The sequence below is a fragment of the Pleurodeles waltl genome, chromosome 3_1 (genome assembly GCF_031143425.1).
Source record: "Pleurodeles waltl isolate 20211129_DDA chromosome 3_1, aPleWal1.hap1.20221129, whole genome shotgun sequence".
NCBI lineage: Eukaryota > Metazoa > Chordata > Amphibia > Caudata > Salamandridae > Pleurodeles > Pleurodeles waltl.
The window spans coordinates 1,112,496,961-1,112,514,556 of record NC_090440.1 but is presented as its reverse complement, the minus strand read 5'-3'; the positions used below and the strand labels follow the sequence as shown (position 1 = coordinate 1,112,514,556).

Here is a 17,596-nt window from a genome sequence, read left to right as displayed (position 1 = left end):
TTCTTTCACTGTAAGGAGCCTATCCCTACCTTTTCCACTAAATGATAGCCATAGGATAGCAGCCCACTGCTTTTGAGGGACATCCTGTACAGCACAGGCCCTCTCAAGTGCAGCAAACCACTTGTTAATGTCATCCCCCTCCTTATAAGGGGGAACTATCTTGTGCAGATTCCTGGAATCATGCTCTTTTGCAGGATGACTATGGGGAATACTGCTGCTGCCACCATGGGTTTCTAAACCCAACTTCTGTCTTTCCCTCTCTATTTCTAAAGACTGTCTATCCAAATCCAGCTGTTGCTTCTTGAGCTTCAGTCTGGTTTGTTCCACTCTCAATCTATTGAGCTCCCTTTCTAACAATCTGTCATCAGGGTGGGTGGGAGGGACATTTCTAGATACAGAGGTATGATGGGAATGAACAGAAGGAGACCTGTCCCTTACAGAGGGCACCCTAACAGCTTGGCTACCAGTATAATGTGAGAGCACACCATCAGTATGGTGTGATTCAACCTCTGTACCAACTATGCTAGACTGTCTAGTAATGGGCAGGCTGAGAAGTTTCTTTCCTGAACCTTTTCCTGGGGGAGTCCCTGGATCAGATTGAGAACCATTAGCTACTTTTTCACCAGATTTGGCACTTATGGCCTTATCCTGTACTCTAAGCATATTAATTAACAGTTCTAAGGAAGGATTCTTCCCTACACTCAAACCTCTCTCTATGCAGAGACTCCTTGCTCCTTTCCAGCTAAGGTGATCATATGCAAGTTTGGACAGTTCAACATTTTTGCCTGTGCCAGACATTTTTTAGAGAGAGTTAAAGTGATAGAAAAAGAGAAAAAAGTTTTCAGAACTTTTTGGAAAGACAGAAAAAACTTTTTAAACTTTTAAGAACTTTTTGAAAGTTTAGAAGTACTTTTCAGCACTTAGAAAAGAGTGAAAAGAGGAAATGCAAAACTTTTTGGCTATGTGTATATACACTGACCTTGTTTTGTATATTTTTCTCTTATGAAAAGTACAATGACAAGAGTGGTAAGTAGTCTCAAGCACTTATCCCACCACTGCACAACCAATGTAGGAGGCTGGACTGGCTTGTAGTGAGTACCAAGGGGTACTTGCACCTTGCACCAGGCCCAGTTATCCCTTATTAGTGTATAGGGTGTCTAGCAGCTTAGGCTGATAGATAATGGTAGCTTAGCAGAGCAGCTTAGGCTGAACTAGGAGACGTGTGAAGCTACTACAGTACCACTTAGTGTCATATGCACAATATCATAAGAAAACACAATACACAGTTATACTAAAAATAAAGGTACTTTATTTTTATGACAATATGCCAAAGTATCTTAGAGTGTACCCTCAGTGAGAGGATAGGAAATATACACAAGATATATATACACAATAGCAAAAATATGCAGTATAGTCTTAGAAAACAGTGCAAACAATGTATAGTTACAATAGGATGCAATGGGGAAACATAGGGGTAGGGGCAACACAAACCATATACTCCAAAAGTGGAATGCGAACCACGAATGGACCCCAAACCTATGTGACCTTGTAGAGGGTCGCTGGGACTATTAGAAAATAGTGAGAGTTAGAAAAATAACCCTCCCCAAGACCCTGAAAAGTGAGTGCAAAGTGCACTAAAGTTCCCCTAAGGACAAAAGAGTTGTGTTAGAGGAATAATGCAGGAAAGACACAAACCAGCAATGCAACAACTGTGGATTTCCAATCTAGGGTACCTGTGGAACAAGGGGACCAAGTCCAAAAGTCACAAGCAAGTCGTAGATGGGCAGATGCCCAGGAAATGCCAGCTGCGGGTGCAAAGAAGCTTCGACTGGACAGAAGAAGCGGAGGTTTCTGCAGGAACGAAAAGGGCTAGAAACTTCCCCTTTGGTGGACGGATCCCGCTCGCCTTGGAGAGTTGTGCAGAAGTGTTTTCCCGCCGGAAAGACGCCAACAAACCTTGCTACACGCAAATCGTGCGTTTGGCGTTTTTGGACGCTGCTGGGGCCCAGGAGGGACCAGAAGGTCGCAAATTGGACCTGCAGAGAGAGGGGACGTCGAGCAAGACAAAGAGCCCTCACTGAAGCAGGTAGCACCCGGGGAAGTGCCAGAAACAGGCACTACGAGGATGCGTGAAACGGTGCTCGCCGAAGTTGCACAAAGGAGTCCCACGTCGCCGGAGACCAACTTAGAAAGTCGTGCAATGCAGGTTAGAGTGCCGTGGACCCAAGCTTGGCTGTGCACGAAGGATTTCCGCCGGAAGTGCACAGGGGCCGGAGTAGCTGCAAAGTCGCGGTTCCCAGCAATGCAGCCCAGCGAGGTGAGGCAAGGACTTACCTCCACCAAACTTGGGCTGAAGAGTCACTGGACTGTGGGGGTCACTTGGACAGAGTCGCTGGATTCGAGGGACCTCGCTCGTCGTGCTGAGAGGAGACCCAAGGGACTGGTAATGCAGCTTTTTGGTGCCTGCGGTTGCAGGGGGAAGATTCCGTCGACCCACGGGAGATTTCTTCGGAGCTTCTGGTGCAGAGAGGAGGCAGACTACCCCCACAGCATGCACAAGCAGGAAAACAGTCGAGAAGGCGGCAGGATCAGCGTTACAGAGTTGCAGTAGTCGTCTTTGCTACTATGTTGCAGTTTTGCAGGCTTCCAGCGCGGTCAGCAGTCGATTCCTTATCAGAAGGTGAAGAGGGAGATGCAGAGGAACTCGGATGAGCTCTTGCATTCGTTATCTAAAGTTTCCCCAGAGACAGAGACCCTAAATAGCCAGAAAAGAGGGTTTGGCTACCTAGGAGAGAGGAAAGGCTACTAACACCTGAAGGAGCCTATCAGCAGGAGTCTCTGACGTCACCTGGTGGCACTGGCCACTCAGAGCAGTCCAGTGTGCCAGCAGCACCTCTGTTTCCAAGATGGCAGAGGTCTGGAGCACACTGGAGGAGCTCTGGACACCTCCCAGGGGAGGTGCAGGTCAGGGGAGTGGTCACTCCCCTTTCCTTTGTCCAGTTTCGCGCCAGAGCAGGGGCTAAGGGGTCCCTGAACCGGTGTAGACTGGCTTATGCAGAATTGGGCACATCTGTGCCCAACAAAGCATTTCCAGAGGCTGGGGGAGGCTACTCCTCCCCTGCCTTCACACCATTTTCCAAAGGGAGAGGGTGTCACACCCTCTCTCAGAGGAAGTTCTTTGTTCTGCCATCCTGGGCCAGGCCTGGCTGGACCCCAGGAGGGCAGCTGCCTGTCTGAGGGGTTGGCAGCAGCAGCAGCTGCAGTGAAACCCCAGGAAGGGCAGTTTGGCAGTGCCAGGGTGCCCTCACACTAAGTAACTTTGCACCTAACCTTTACCAGGTAAAGGTTAGACATATAGGTGACTTATAAGTTACTTAAGTGCAGTGTAAAATGGCTGTGAAATAACGTGGACGTTATTTCACTCAGGCTGCAGTGGCAGGCCTGTGTAAGAATTGTCAGAGCTCCCTATGGGTGGCAAAAGAAATGCTGCAGCCCATAGGGATCTCCTGGAACCCCAATACCCTGGGTACCTCAGTACCATATACTAGGGAATTATAAGGGTGTTCCAGTAAGCCAATGTAAATTGGTAAAATTGGTCACTAGCCTGTTAGTGACAATTTGAAAGTAACGAGAGAGCATAACCACTGAGGTTCTGGTTAGCAGAGCCTCAGTGAGACAGTTAGGCACCACACAGGGAACATATACATGCACCCCTATGAGCACTGGGGCCCTGTGTGACAGGGTCCCAGTGACACATACATATAGGCCACAAACCTATGAGCACTGGGGTCCTGACCAGCAGGATCCCAGTGACACATAACAAACATACTGAAAACATAGTGTTTTCACTATGAGCACTGAGGCCTGGCTATCAGGATCCCAGTGAGACAGTGAAAACAGTGACAAACACCCTGACATACACTCACAAACAGGCCAACAGTGGGGGTAACAAGGCTAGAAAGAGGCTACCTTCTCACAATAACCACTGAGGTTCTGGTTAGCAGAGCCTCAGTGAGACAATTAGGCATCACACAAGGAACACATACATATAGGCCACAAACTTATGAGCACTGGGGTCCTGACCAGCAGGGTCCCAGTGACACATAACAAACATACTGAAAACTTAGGGTTTTCACTATGAGCACTGGGCCCTGGCTAGCAGGATCCCAGTGAGACAGTGAAAACACCCTGACATATACTCACAAACAGGCCAAAAGTGGGGGTAACAAGGCTAGAAAGAGGTTACTTTCTCACAGCAACGCCCCCCAACCCTTCCCAGCAGCACAACCCATACACCCCACAGCAAGAGGTACTTACCAGAAACAAGGCAAATCCAACTTGACCATAGTACATACAAATGCCCCACACCCACAAACAATGAAACGAAAGACCAGGGTGCAACAGTGTGCTGCCAAAACACAGGCCACACAGAAATATTTATTAAAGCTCACAGAGCCAACTACTTCCAACAAGGCCAATGGCCAGTCCGTATTGCAACAAGTGCTGTGGGCCACAAATGACCCAACCTGACTACCAAAAGTGCATGGTACTCCACTGAATGGGGCAACAAATGGGCATCCAGGCACCTCACAGAACAGGGGCAGGGGGTGGTGGGGGTGGGGCCTTGCGACAGGGTGGGACTTGGTCTTGGACTTGCGCTTGGAAGGTGGAGGGGGTGTGGGTTTGTCCTCTGAATGTTTTTTTTTTTTTGAGCGGATGAATCCAGATGGATTTGGCTCTGCACAGGGCTTCTTCTTCTTCTCTGGGGAAGGAGCACGGGAATGTGAGGGGCGGACAGGGGTGGGCTGTGTAGTGGAAGGAGTGGAAAGGGCAAGGAGGTATGCACGTTTAGGGACAAGATGGGTGGTCCAGTGGGTTGGAAGAGATCAGCACGGGAGAGAAAAGGTTTCTTCAGATCAATTGGGGTGGTCCTGGATGAGGGCGTGGGAGTGGAGGCAGAGGGTGTGGACGTGCGTGTAGTGGGTGCAGGTGACTGGACAGTATGCTGAGGTGTGGTGGACGTCTGATGGGTGGGTGTCTTGGTGCGTTTGTGTGTTTTTGGAGGGGGTGGACACAGTGGGAGAAGACAGGCTGCCAATGTGGATGTATGTTGTGTGGGTGTCTGCAAGTCTGGTGAGTGTGCTGCATTTGTCAACTACAGTAGTTGTGGTGAGTCTAGGTATGGTGTCTGGGGTGCATGTATGGATTGTGGTGAGTGCAGTAAGAGGAGCAACAACAGTGAATGAAGGTGCAGTGCATGAGGGTGTGCATGTAAAGGGGACAGACAGGGACGTGGAAGAGGTGGGCGCACTGGGGGAAGTGGATGTTGTTGTGTGTTCTTGTGTATGTTGGCTGTGTGAATGCTTGTGGTGTGAGGTGTGGTGCTTATGTTCTGAAGTGTGCTTCTTCTATGTTGAGGTGCTTGACTGCATGTTAGATTGTGTGCTTTGGATGGGTGAAGGGAGTGGGGTGCTGGAAAGGGTAGAGGAGGTTGGAAGGGGGACGGAAAGGCTAGGGAAACTGGTTGCCGTCCAAGAGGAGGCCAGAGCCTGAAAAGATCTCTGTAGGGCAGACACAGCACCATGAATGCCACCCAGATAGGCATTTGTCTGCTGTACCTCTGATGCTAGCCCCTGGATGGCATTGACAATGGTTTTCTGCCCTACAGAGATGGTTCTCAGGAGGTCAATAGCCTCCTCTGTGAGGGCAGCAGGGCTGACTGGGCCAGGGGAGGGGGTGCCTGGGGCAAAGGAAATGCCCACCTTTCTGGGTGAGCGGGTACGGGCAACTCGGTGGGGAGCAGAAAGGAGAGCGGTGATGGAATGGGGGGTGGCGGAAGATGTCACTGTATTGGTGTGGCCACTAGGGTCCGCCACCCCTGGGGAGCCCCCATCGGAGGAGGTATCGGAGTCACTACCTCCAGTGGTAGTTGCCTCCCCCGTGGTACTCCCCTCACCCTCCCACCCACTGGCCCCCTTGGCATCGGATTGCGCTGCCTCTGAGGATCCGTGGGCCGCTGCTTCCCCACTTGCCATTGCCTCAGCTCCCTTGCCAGATGTTGCTGCTGTACCAAACCAGCACAAGAGAACAGGGATGGGGAGACAAAATAGGAGAGACACTTGTAAATAGCTGAATGGGGGTACATAGTGGCCAGACATACACCCAGAAGACACCCCCAACAGACAGCACAGCTCACTATGCCCATGGCCATGCCCCTGACTACTGACCAGAACCCTGCTCTACACCCATCCCCTGAACTACCTAAGGACCCGAAGTGTGGGAGACCTGAGAAAGACACCCCTACACCCTACAGGGACCATCATGTAAATGGACAACAGTCAGAGTCCCTGCCTCTAAGCAGCATGAATCCTAATGAACACACAGACATCCATCCAGACTTAAGTTTGTGACATGAGTACTCACCCCCTTGTGACTGCTGTACAGCCTTCAAGCGCCCATCCAGGTCTGGGTACGCTGTAGGAGGCTAGCCTGGCTTATAGTGGGTACCTTGTGGTACTTACACCTTGTGCCAGGTCCAGTTATCCCTTATTAGTAGAATAGAGGTATTTCTAGCAGCTTAGGCTGTTAGAGGTAGCTATGGCAAAGCAGCTTAGGCTGAACTAGGAGACATGCAAAGCTCCTACTATGCCACTTATATCAAATAGCACAATATCATAAGAAAACACAATACTCAGAGTTACTAAAAATAAAGGGACTTTATTTTAGTGACAATATGCCAAAAGTATCTCAGAGGATACCCTCACTTAGGAGGTAAGTAATATACACAAATTATATGTACACAAACCCAAAACAGGTAAGTAACAGTAGGAAAAGTAGTGCAAACAATGTAGAATCACAATAGGATGCAATAGGTAAATATAGGTCTAGGGGCAACCCAAACCATATACTCCAGAAGTGGAATGCGAATCACAAATGGATCCTAGACCTATTGGAGATTGTAGAAGGTTGCAGGGACTGAGAGAAAACAGTAAGGGTGTCCAGAATACCCCACCCCAAGACCCTGAAAAGTAGGAGTAAAGTTACCCTACTACCCAGAAAGACACAATAGTTGTGATAGGGGATTCTGCAAGAACCACAAGCACCAGCAAAACACTGAAGACAGATTCCTGGACCTGAGGACCTGTAAAGGAAGGGGACCAAGTCCAAGAGTCACAAAAGTGTCAGGGGGGGCAGGAGCCCACTAAACCCCGGATGAAGGTGCAAAAGGCCTGCCTCCGGGTGGAAAAAGCCAAAGACTCTGCAACAACAAAAAGGGCTAGGAACTTCTGCTTTGGACGGAAGATGTCCCACGGTGTGCTGGAGGTTGCAGAAGTATTTTCAGGCAGAAATACCGCAAACAAGCTTTGCTAGCTGCAAGAGTCTCACTTGAGGTTTTTGGGTGCTGCTGGAAACCAGGAAGGACCAGTATGTCGCCCCTTGGAGGAGGAGACAGAGGGGTGCTCAGCAACTCATAGAGCCCCTCCAGAAGCAGGCAGCACCTGCAGAAGTACCAGAGCAGGCACTTAGAAGATCTGAGGACAGCGGTTGACTCAGAGTCACAAAGGAGGGTCCCACAACGTCGGAGTCCAACTCAGAGAGTTGGGCAATGCAGGACGGAGTGCTGGGGACCCAGGCTAGGCTGTGCGCAAAGGAATCCTTGGAGAAGTGCACAGAAGCTGGAGCAGCTGCAAATCATGCAGAACACAGGTTTGCTGTCTGGCGTGGGGAGGCAAGGACTTACCTCCACCAACTTTGGACAGAAGGGCCACTGGACTGTGGGCGACACTTGGACCCAGCTCCTGTGTTCCAGGGACCAAACTCGTCAGGATGAGAGGGGACCCAGAGGACCAGTGATGCAGAAGTTTGGTGTCTGCCTTAGCAGGGGGAAGATTCCGTCGACCCACAGGAGATTTCTTCTTGGCTTCCAGTGCAGGGTGAAGGCAGACAGCCCTCAGAGCATGCACCACCAGGAAACAGTCGAGAAAGCCGGCAGGATGAGGCGCTACAATGTTACTGGTAGTCTTGCTACTTTGTTGCGGTTTTGCAGGTGTCCTGGAGCAGTCAGCGGTCGATCCTTGGCAGAAGTCGAAGAGGGAAGTGTAGAGGAACTCTGGTGAGCTCTTGCATTCGTTATCTGAGGAATAGCCCAGAGGAGGGACCCAAAATAGCCAGAAAAGGAAGTTTGGCTACTAAGAAAGGAGGCATGGCTACTGGAAGAGGTAAGCACCTATCAGGAAGGGTCTCTGATGTCACCTGCTGGCACTGGCCACTCAGAGCAGTCCATTGTGCCCCAACACCTCTGAATCCAAGATGGCAGAGGTCTGGGACACACTGGAGGAGCTCTGGACACCTCCCCTGGGAGGTACTGGTCAGGGGAGTGGTCACTCCCCTTTCCTTTGTCCAGTTTTGCACCAGAGCAGGGCTGGGGGATCCCTGAACCAGTGTAGACTTGCTTATGCAGAGATGGGCACCATCTGTGCCCATCAAAGCATTTCCAGAGGCTGGGGGAGGCTACTCCTCCCCAGCCCTTCACACCTATTTCCAAAGGGAGAGGGTGTAACACCCTCTCTCAGAGGAAATCCTTTGTTCTGCCTTCCTGGGACTGGGCTGCCCAGTCCCCAGGGGGGCAGAAACCTGTCTGAGGGGTTGGCAGCAGCTGCAGTGGAGACCCCGGAAAGGCAGTTTGGAAGTACCCGGTTCTGTGCTAGAGACCCGGGGATGCATGGAATTGTCTCCCCAATACAAGAATGGTATTGGGGTGACAATTCCATGATCCTAGACATGTTACATGGCCATGTTCGGAGTTACCATGGTGATGCTACCTATAGGTATTGACCTATATGTAGTGCATGCGTGTAATGGTGTCCCCGCACTCACAAAGTCCGGGGAATTTGCCCTGAACAATGTGGGGGCATCTTGGCTAGTGCCAGGGTGCCCACACACTAAGTAACTTTGCACCTAAACTTCACCAAGTGAGGGTTAGACATATAGGTGACTTATAAGGTACTGATGTGCAATGTAAAATGGCTGTGAAATAACATGGACGTTATTTCACTCAGGCTGCAGTGGCACTCCTGTGTAAGAATCGTCTGAGCTCCCTATGGGTGGCAAAAGAATTGCTACAGCCCATAGGGATCTCATGGAACCCCAGTACCCTGGGTACCTAGGTACCATATACAAGGGACTTATAAGGGTGTTCCAGTGTGCCAAAAGAAATTGGTAAATAAAGTCACTGGCCTATAGTGACAAATTTAAAAGCAGAGAGAGCATAAGCACTGAGGTTCCGGTTAGCAGAACCTCAGTGACACAGTGAGGCACTACACAGGAATACAAATTAGGCCACAAACTATGAGCACTGGGGTTCTGGCTAGCAGGATCCCAACAAGAGAGTCAAAACACACTGACATATAGGTTTTTCTCTATGAGCACTGGGGTATTGGCTAGCAGGATCCCAGTGACACAGTAAAAACACACTGACATACTCACAAACAGGCCAAAAGTGGGGGTAACCATGCTAGAAAGAAGCTATTTTCCTACACAGATGATATGAGCACAAGCAATGAATATAGCCTGAAATCAAAATCCAGAGGCATAAACTTAATCACAGAAGTCATAGAAATGCACCCAGCCCAGCCTCTATCAGGGGATGACGGGTGAAGACGGTCCCACGCTGCGTGGGCCCAAGGAGCTTAAGAGCACGAGTTGAAGCAGAGGAGCCTGAGGGACGTAACGCCACCCAGGAAATCCGGCCAAAGAAAGTGTCCCGGCAGAGAAGCGTGTCCCGCGCTGCATGGGCCTGAGGCGCTTAAGAGCACAAGTTGATGCAGAGGAGCCTGGGGGACGTAGTCCCACCTCAAGAAATGCGGCAAAAGATAGTGTCCCGGCAGAGAAGCGCGTCCCACACTGCATGGGCCTGAGGCACTAAAGAGCGTGAGTTGAAGCGGAGGAGCCTGGGGGACATAGTCCCAACCCAGAAAATGCGGCCAAAGACAGTGTTCCGGCAGAGAAGTGGGTATTTAATTTACTTGTAAGTCCCTAGTAAAGTGCACTATATGTGCCCAGGGCCTGTAGATTAAATGCTACTAGTAGGCCTGCAGCACTGATTGAGCCACCCACTTAAGTAGCTCCTCAACCTTTTCTCAGGCCTGCCATTGCAAGGCCTGTGTGTGCAGTTTCGCTGCCAATTCGACTTGGCATTTAAAAGTACTTGCAAAGCCTAAAACTCCACTTTCTCTACATATGTCACCCCTAAGGTATGCCCTAGGTAACCCACAGGGCAGTGTGCTGTGTAGGCAAAAGGCAGGACATGTACCTGTGTAGTTTACATGTCCTGGTAGTGCAAAACTCCTAACTTTGTTTTTACACTGCTGTGAGGCCTAATCCCTTCATAGTCTAACATTGGGGCTACCCTCAAATACTGTTTGAGTGGTAGCTGCTGATCTGGAAGGAGTAGTGAGGTCATATTTAGTATGGCCAGAATGGTGATACAAAATTCTGCTGACTGGGGAAGTTGGATTTAATATTACTATTTTAGAAATACTACTTTTAGAAAGTGAGCATTTCTCTGCACTTAAATCCTTCTGTGCCTTACAATCCACGTCTGGCTGGGTTAGGTTGAAGCTCCCTTGTGCATTCACTCAGACACACCCCAAACACAGGATACTAAGCCTCACTTGCATACATCTGCATTTTGAATGGGTCTTCCTGGGCTGGGAGGGTGGAGGGCCTGACACTTGCATGTCAAAGGACAGTAGCCTGCCCTCATACAAAGGACTGCCACACCCTCTACTGGGACCCTCAAGACAGGATTGAACTGAAAGGGGACCCTGTGCACTTCTAAGCCACTCTTTGAAGTCTCCCCCACTTCAAAGGCACACATGGGTATTTAAACAGGGTCTCTGCCAGTACCAACTCAGAAACTTCATGGAGAAGAGAACCTGAACCAGAACCTGCATCCTGCCAAGTAGAACTGCCTGGCTGCCCAAAGGACTCACCTGACTCCTTTCTGTGAAGGACTGCTGCCTTGCTGTTGCCCTGCTGCCTTGCTGCTCTCTGGTTGTGGTGAGAAGTGCTCTCCAAGGGCTTGGATAGAGCTTGCCTCCTGTTCCCTGAAGTCTCAGGACCAAAATTCTGCAAGAAGGACTACTTGTGCAGCGAAAATTTATGCACAGCCTGCATTCATGGTGTCTATTTTACCATTCTATTAGTAGTGACCGCTTTCGGCATTCTTCTTCCCAAGGGACCCCCCATGTACCAAGGGATGGTAAGCATATTGTGTCATTATGTTTTTACACAACTGGTTACTACACACTGTTGTGTCACGGATGTCCTTCCTTATTTTTCCGTGTGTTTTGATAAAAATGATTTGTTTGTATTTTCTAGGGCGACTATTAAAGGTTTCTGACAATTAGTGAACTTCAATGTAAGTGACTATGGGCCTCATTCTCACCCTGGCGGTAATTACCGCCAGGGCGGAGGTCGGCGGTAGCACCGCCAACAGGCTGGCGGTGCTCCGCCGGGCATTCTGACCGCGGCGGTACAGCCGCGGCCAGAAGCAGAAAGCCGGCTGGCTACCGCCGACTTTCCGCTGCCCGTCTGAATCCTCCATGGCGGCGGAGCACGCTCCGTCGCCATGGGGATTCAGACACCCCCTACCGCCATCCTGTTCATGGCGGCTCTCCCGCCATGAACAGGATGGCGGTAGGGGGTGCCGCGGGGCCCCTGGGGGCCCCTGCCGTGCCCATGCCAATGGCATGGGCACAGCAGGGGCCCCCGTAAGAGGGCCCCAAAAAGTATTTCAGTGTCTGCCCAGCAGACACTGAAATACGCGACGGGTGCAACTGCACCCGTCGCACCTTCCCACTCCGCCGGCTCAATTCTGAGCCGGCATCCTAGTGGGAAGGTTGATTTGCCCTGGGCTGGCGGGCGGCCTTTTGGCGGCCGCCCGCCAGCCCAGGGCAAATGTCAGAATCACCGCCGCGGTCTTTCGACCGCGGTGCGGTGTTCTGACGGCAGTACCTTGGCGGACGGCCTCCGCCGTCCGCCAAGGTCAGAATGACCGCCTATATGTTTTGTTTGACATTTTTGCAAACTTTTGGTAATATAGACAGGAGAAGTCTTAGTATGTATTGGTCCTGAAGAAGCGTCATAGGATCTTGTTAGACCACTGTACGCGAAACATGTTGACCATGTCCTAGGAGCCTGACGATAATCTCCTTAAGCTCCAGCACCATGCAGAAAGTGGTTGAGCATTATTCCTCATTTTACACTTTTTCTTTGTTTTTAATCTTGGTCCCGGTCTTATTCCACTGATTAATTAAATTGACTCGCTCCTATTAAGACTGGGAACCATTTTTAGTTTTCACACTCCTGCCAGGATTAGCGCCTGACCGCAACACCAGGTCTTGTAGTGTCCGCTACTACGGCTGCTACCTAAAGATCTCCGGCAAAAAGCCCCCTTACGGGGAGCCCATCAGACATTGCAGCGACGGTCTGACGAGGAGCTACCCTATGATGAAGCATGACATCCTCTCGGATGTGTGAGGGCTCTTGCTCCTGAACTTCAATGTTCCCCTAGTGATTATATCTTTCCATTTGGAACAGTGTACACCTTTTTTGTATGTTCAGTTAAATTGGGAGACCGTACACTGGACCAACTAATCTCCCAGTCCCTCCTTTTGTTGATACTTCAGTGCAGATATTTAACAGGTAAATCATCAGTGAAGAACGGAATACGCAAGAAAAAACAGGCAGGAAACAAACACCCTGAACATAACTGTGTTTTTGGTGCCTCAAATGTATCTAAGTGAGTATGATGCCTTCAGTCAAGATTTCCTAAAAGCAAGGAATCCTGATGTATACTTCAGGAATTTTGGCGCCACTTTTTCTGGGTGAATTTGTTGCCCAGTGTACATAAAAGTAAATCACCAACTTAAGTAGCCGTGCTGCACTGAAAGCCACACATTTTATTTAGCTTGAAATATAATCAATCAGATAAATTCACCAGCCGCATCCATAACGGAATTGTCAGCTCTGAAAACGTTTTGTTTTTAATGTCTCTGCTTGCAGTTTACCCAACCTTTGTGAAATCGCGCCACCTGCTGATTGTCTGAGGAATGAAGAAGACTAATCGAGCCACCCGAGCATCACAGGGAGAAGAGTCTTGCCTCATTTGCAAAATGCAGCATTTCAAAGCTGGGGATGGGCTTTCAACCACATTCAATTGACAGAAATACAGTTCTGTGAGAACAGTAGTTGAGGGCTTGTCTCAGGGATCAAAGTTGCACTGTACACCCTCGCCACTCTTGCACTACAATACAACATGAATAAACATAGGTGGTTGGAAATGTTGGAGAACAGATAATCAAACAAGATGGCCGGCGCTGCTTTGGAACACACAATGTGAATGGATTATATTTGTGTGATCCAAAGGAGTGTCAGCCATTTTATATGCTGATCTGCTCAAATCTTAACATAGAACAGAGAACCTAAGCCCATATTTATACTTTTTGACGCTGAACTGCGCTAAAGCACCATATTTATGGTATGACGCTAGCCGGCGGTAAGGCCTAGCTAGCGTCATGGAAAAGGATGCTAACCGGGTGGGGGAGGTGTAGGGGGAGCAGGGGTCTAGCGTCAGACAATGGCGCTACTACGGGCAGAGGCACAAAAAAATGCCTCTTCCCATACTAGCTTCATTTTTTGATGTTGAAACCCCATGGACATGACTCCTGTCTAGCCACAAAGTATAAATATGGAGTTAGGTTTCCACTGAATTAGTGTTAAGAAATTACAATAATTTGGCGAAAACCGAGTAAAATATGGGCCTTAGTGTAAGGGCTAGAGCAGCCGACCTTGATGCCGGGGACAGGGTTTGAGCCTCGGCAGAAGGCTCAAGATCCCGAAAATTCTCAGCAAATCATATTCTGTTAACCCCTTCCTGCATGGTATGTGTCAATCTGTAATAAAACTAGTGCTCCTGTATCACATATGTAAAATTGCACAAAAGTGCTGTGCAGGAGAAACCCAGATAATAAAAACTGTGCTTGTTTATCTCACAATGTAAAATTGTACCAAAAACAGTGCTGTACAGGGAAAACCTGAATGTTCCAAAAGCAAAGGAACACTCTACTTAGGCCATGGGACACCGATAATACATTAATAACAAGCATTGGTAAATGCAGGAAATATGCTACAGACAATAAAAACAGTATAAAAATAAGTGCCAAGCACAGGAACCAATGAAAAGCAAGGGCAGGACATAAGCGCCTTTTAAGATTTTTATTGAAATACACTAGATTTCACAGTGCAGGCGAACCCCAAAAAGTTGCTGGCTGTCCTGCAAAGTAGCTTGACCTACATTTGCCATTTTGAATTGTGGGTTTCTTATTTAGAGGGTTTAATCACATTTCGCCCTCCAGCTTTATGGCTGCCTATCAGATTGGAGCCTGACACAAGTTTCAAATGCCTGGTGATTCGCAAATCTTTGATTTTAGATTAGGAGCATCGAATTCCCTGGTTGTAATTCATTAAAAGTTGTTGCAAGGCACTGATTGGAACCTAATGCATGAAAGCCAAACAAAAATATTACGTCTTTATTTTTTAATTGGTGTAATGATCTCAGGGTGCCAAACAAATACTGCAAAACACTGTTGCAAGCTTACTCTGCTTTTACACCACCAATACTATTGAACCGTATCTTATATATGAAGGACAGATTTCTGCTTACACATTGGGCTCAATACTGTTGATCTTTTGGGTTATTTTCCAAGGTCTGGATATCAGAGGAAGGAGTTGTCGCTTTGCCCTTTTTTCCTTGTAGTCTACACGTCAATATTTTTTTTGTCCGTTGTATATGGTTCCTAGAAACCAGTTATTGTTTTCTTTATTGCAAACACTTAAGTCTAAATAACATTGACCTACTCTGTCTTTTTTGCTAATTCCCACAACATGAATTTGGCAGTAGTTAGTTTCATGCAGCAGGCCATTAAAATTAGAAGAAGCATGCCAGATTGTCAGGGGAGGCTCGGCGAAATTCACCATTTTATGGATTAATTTTGTGACTTACTACTCATACAACTATAGCACTTAGTAGTTTAATATAACTTTTATATGTAATATGGATTCTTGCCATATGTTTGATATATGGATATTTATATTTAAATTTATAATGTTTAAATTTAATTCAGGTTTCTTTTCTGTGTTAGTTTCTTTTATGGCTCTCAGAAGCAGAAGAGAAATTCTGACTGACTGGCCTTATCTCATTTCCACCCACCTCTGAACACTAAAAAATCTTTACCTCCTTTTACCGCTACCTGCCGCCAATGAACCCTAAAAATCATTCACCGCTTTACCTCTACCCATCCCTGAACCCTAAAATACCCTTACCTCTCATCCCCTCTACCTACCAGAATGCTGACAACCCTTACCTCCTTTACCTCTACCCACTCCTGATCCCTTTATACCCAATTCCTTACTCTTAAACCCCTTTTAGTGATATAAAAATTATACCATTAAAAAACATACCTGCATTGTAAAATCTTGAGTTGTAATGCCCATTATGGTAAACATCACGTTGTAAACGTTACATACCTTCTGCAGTATCAGTCAGCAACCCTAATAAGATTATGTTCCTCAGAAGTGCTTTAATGAAAACAAACTTCATGATATAGGGAGATAACTTAAATAAAATAAATTAACAGCAATAACTGTTGTAATCAAATGTGATTCACTCTTTGAAAATAATCTCACTGCTAAATGAACATTAAACTATGAATATGACAAAAATGACTATGCCTACTGAAGGACATACAACCATTTGTATAAAGTTGCAACATTCAGCTATGGAACTTATACCTTGCACCCAAAGGGCTGGACAAAAAGTGATGTTGCAAAAACTGTATCCTAATGGCTTCTTGTGAGAAAACAGGACTGATCGCAGAAGCCTCTTAACTTTTTGCCCCCATTTTTCACTTTTTGCTGGTGTTTTCCTGACTCTGATGGTGCCCTGAGTACTGGTAACCAGCCCCAGGGCCTAAGCTGATGAGTCCACCTGACCAGCGTTCAGTGGCCATTTACGTTTTCGGACCAGGTGCACTCTGAGAATTGTAGTCTCAACTCCGAAGGAGCTACTCAGAGCTTCTGGAACCTTGGATCAAGTTGTGAACACTTCAGGTACCCAAAAAGGACCTCTGGAAGAAAATTCAGAAGATTGGAGACATTTGTAGCAACTGCTGTAAACGGCTCCATAGGTTGAAAAGGTGCATCGTGGGAGTTGTAGTCCCAGACACCAAGTGAAAACCATAGGCTCTGAACCTTTGGCTGGTGCTGTGGACCACTTTCTTGTATCAAGAAATACTTCTAAAGTAAGTGTAACAGTGTTACATCATCGGTATCACGAACTCTGGACTTTGTCCCCGTCCAGTGTGACCTTTTTTAACCTTTTGAGCGTTACTTTCTTTTTAAGCGCTACAATTACATGTATTCTTTCAAATGTAATATCACCAGTTTCCTTTATGCAATTTTAATTGTTTTGGTGTCATTCAACATAAAAATATAATCAGTTTTTATAAATTGGTGTTGGATTTTTATTTTATTTTGTGTTTTATGTATTGACTGCTTTGTGATTTTTAAATGCTTTACACACTTGTCTCCTAAGTTAAGCCTTGTCGCTCGTTGCCAAGCTACCAAGAGTTGAACTGGGTTTTATTTATTGAGACCTAACTGGACCTAATTGGGGGTTAGTGGCCTATTGCTAAGTGTAGGTACTTACATGCCCTTGCTAATAGTCCACTTTCCAACGCTTCTCCTGCACACTGTACTGACAATTTCCATATGAATTAGAAAGCTGGCATCCTCAATTAGAATATGTTGAAAGGCATCTGAAGGTATTCCACCACCTAATACCGATTAGCATCTACTCATCCACGTCAACATCTGAAATTATCTCACCTCCATTTATTTTTGAGGTCTCTCATTGTTTTCGAAGAGAATCTTATTTTATGTCAGAAGATGGGTTTTGAATGGTGTGGTCACTTGTTCAATGTCTGCGATTGTGTGCAGCTATAGTTCTGATTATTCTATTCTGCAGTACAGACTTTTCTTTTTTAGTTTGGTGTCAGTTAGGCCTTGCCAACAATGGTCTGCCATGGATATACAGTTTTCTGTCAAAGGTTTGTCAAAGTTTGCTTTCGGTTGGCAAAGTAGACCTTTTGTAATTGAAAAGGAGGCCTTCTACAAACGTCACCATTCATGACTGGATCTGGGTCTGGGAGTTCTTGTGGAGGACAAAAGACTTGTGGTCACTATGTCTAATCTTGAACTGGCTCTGTGTCGTGGATCACAATGTCTGGAACTCTTAGGTTTTGCCAAGCTCAAGTGATAGCTCCTCCATGACCCAGGTGGAGTTAGAAGAAGCACAAAAGTGTTTTTCCATTGTGTTGTTAATCAGTGACAGGACTGTGGTAAGAGTTAGAGATACCTAAATGAGACAAATTTACAGACAATTCAAACAAAGTGAAATTATTTCCAGTGTCAGTGGTTATCTTGAAATCCTTGCATACCACAACCTTGGAGGGTTAATGCTGGATAACGCTGC

The 17,596-nt window shown here is 47.4% G+C and overlaps 1 protein-coding gene across 1 annotated transcript in view; it reads right to left on the bottom strand.

Annotated features, from left to right (window-relative positions):
- Positions 1–17,596, bottom strand: part of LOC138284997 (nicotinamide N-methyltransferase-like) — a 177,315-nt gene that overhangs the window by 58,414 nt on the left and 101,305 nt on the right. The gene's annotated exons all lie outside the window — the stretch shown is intronic.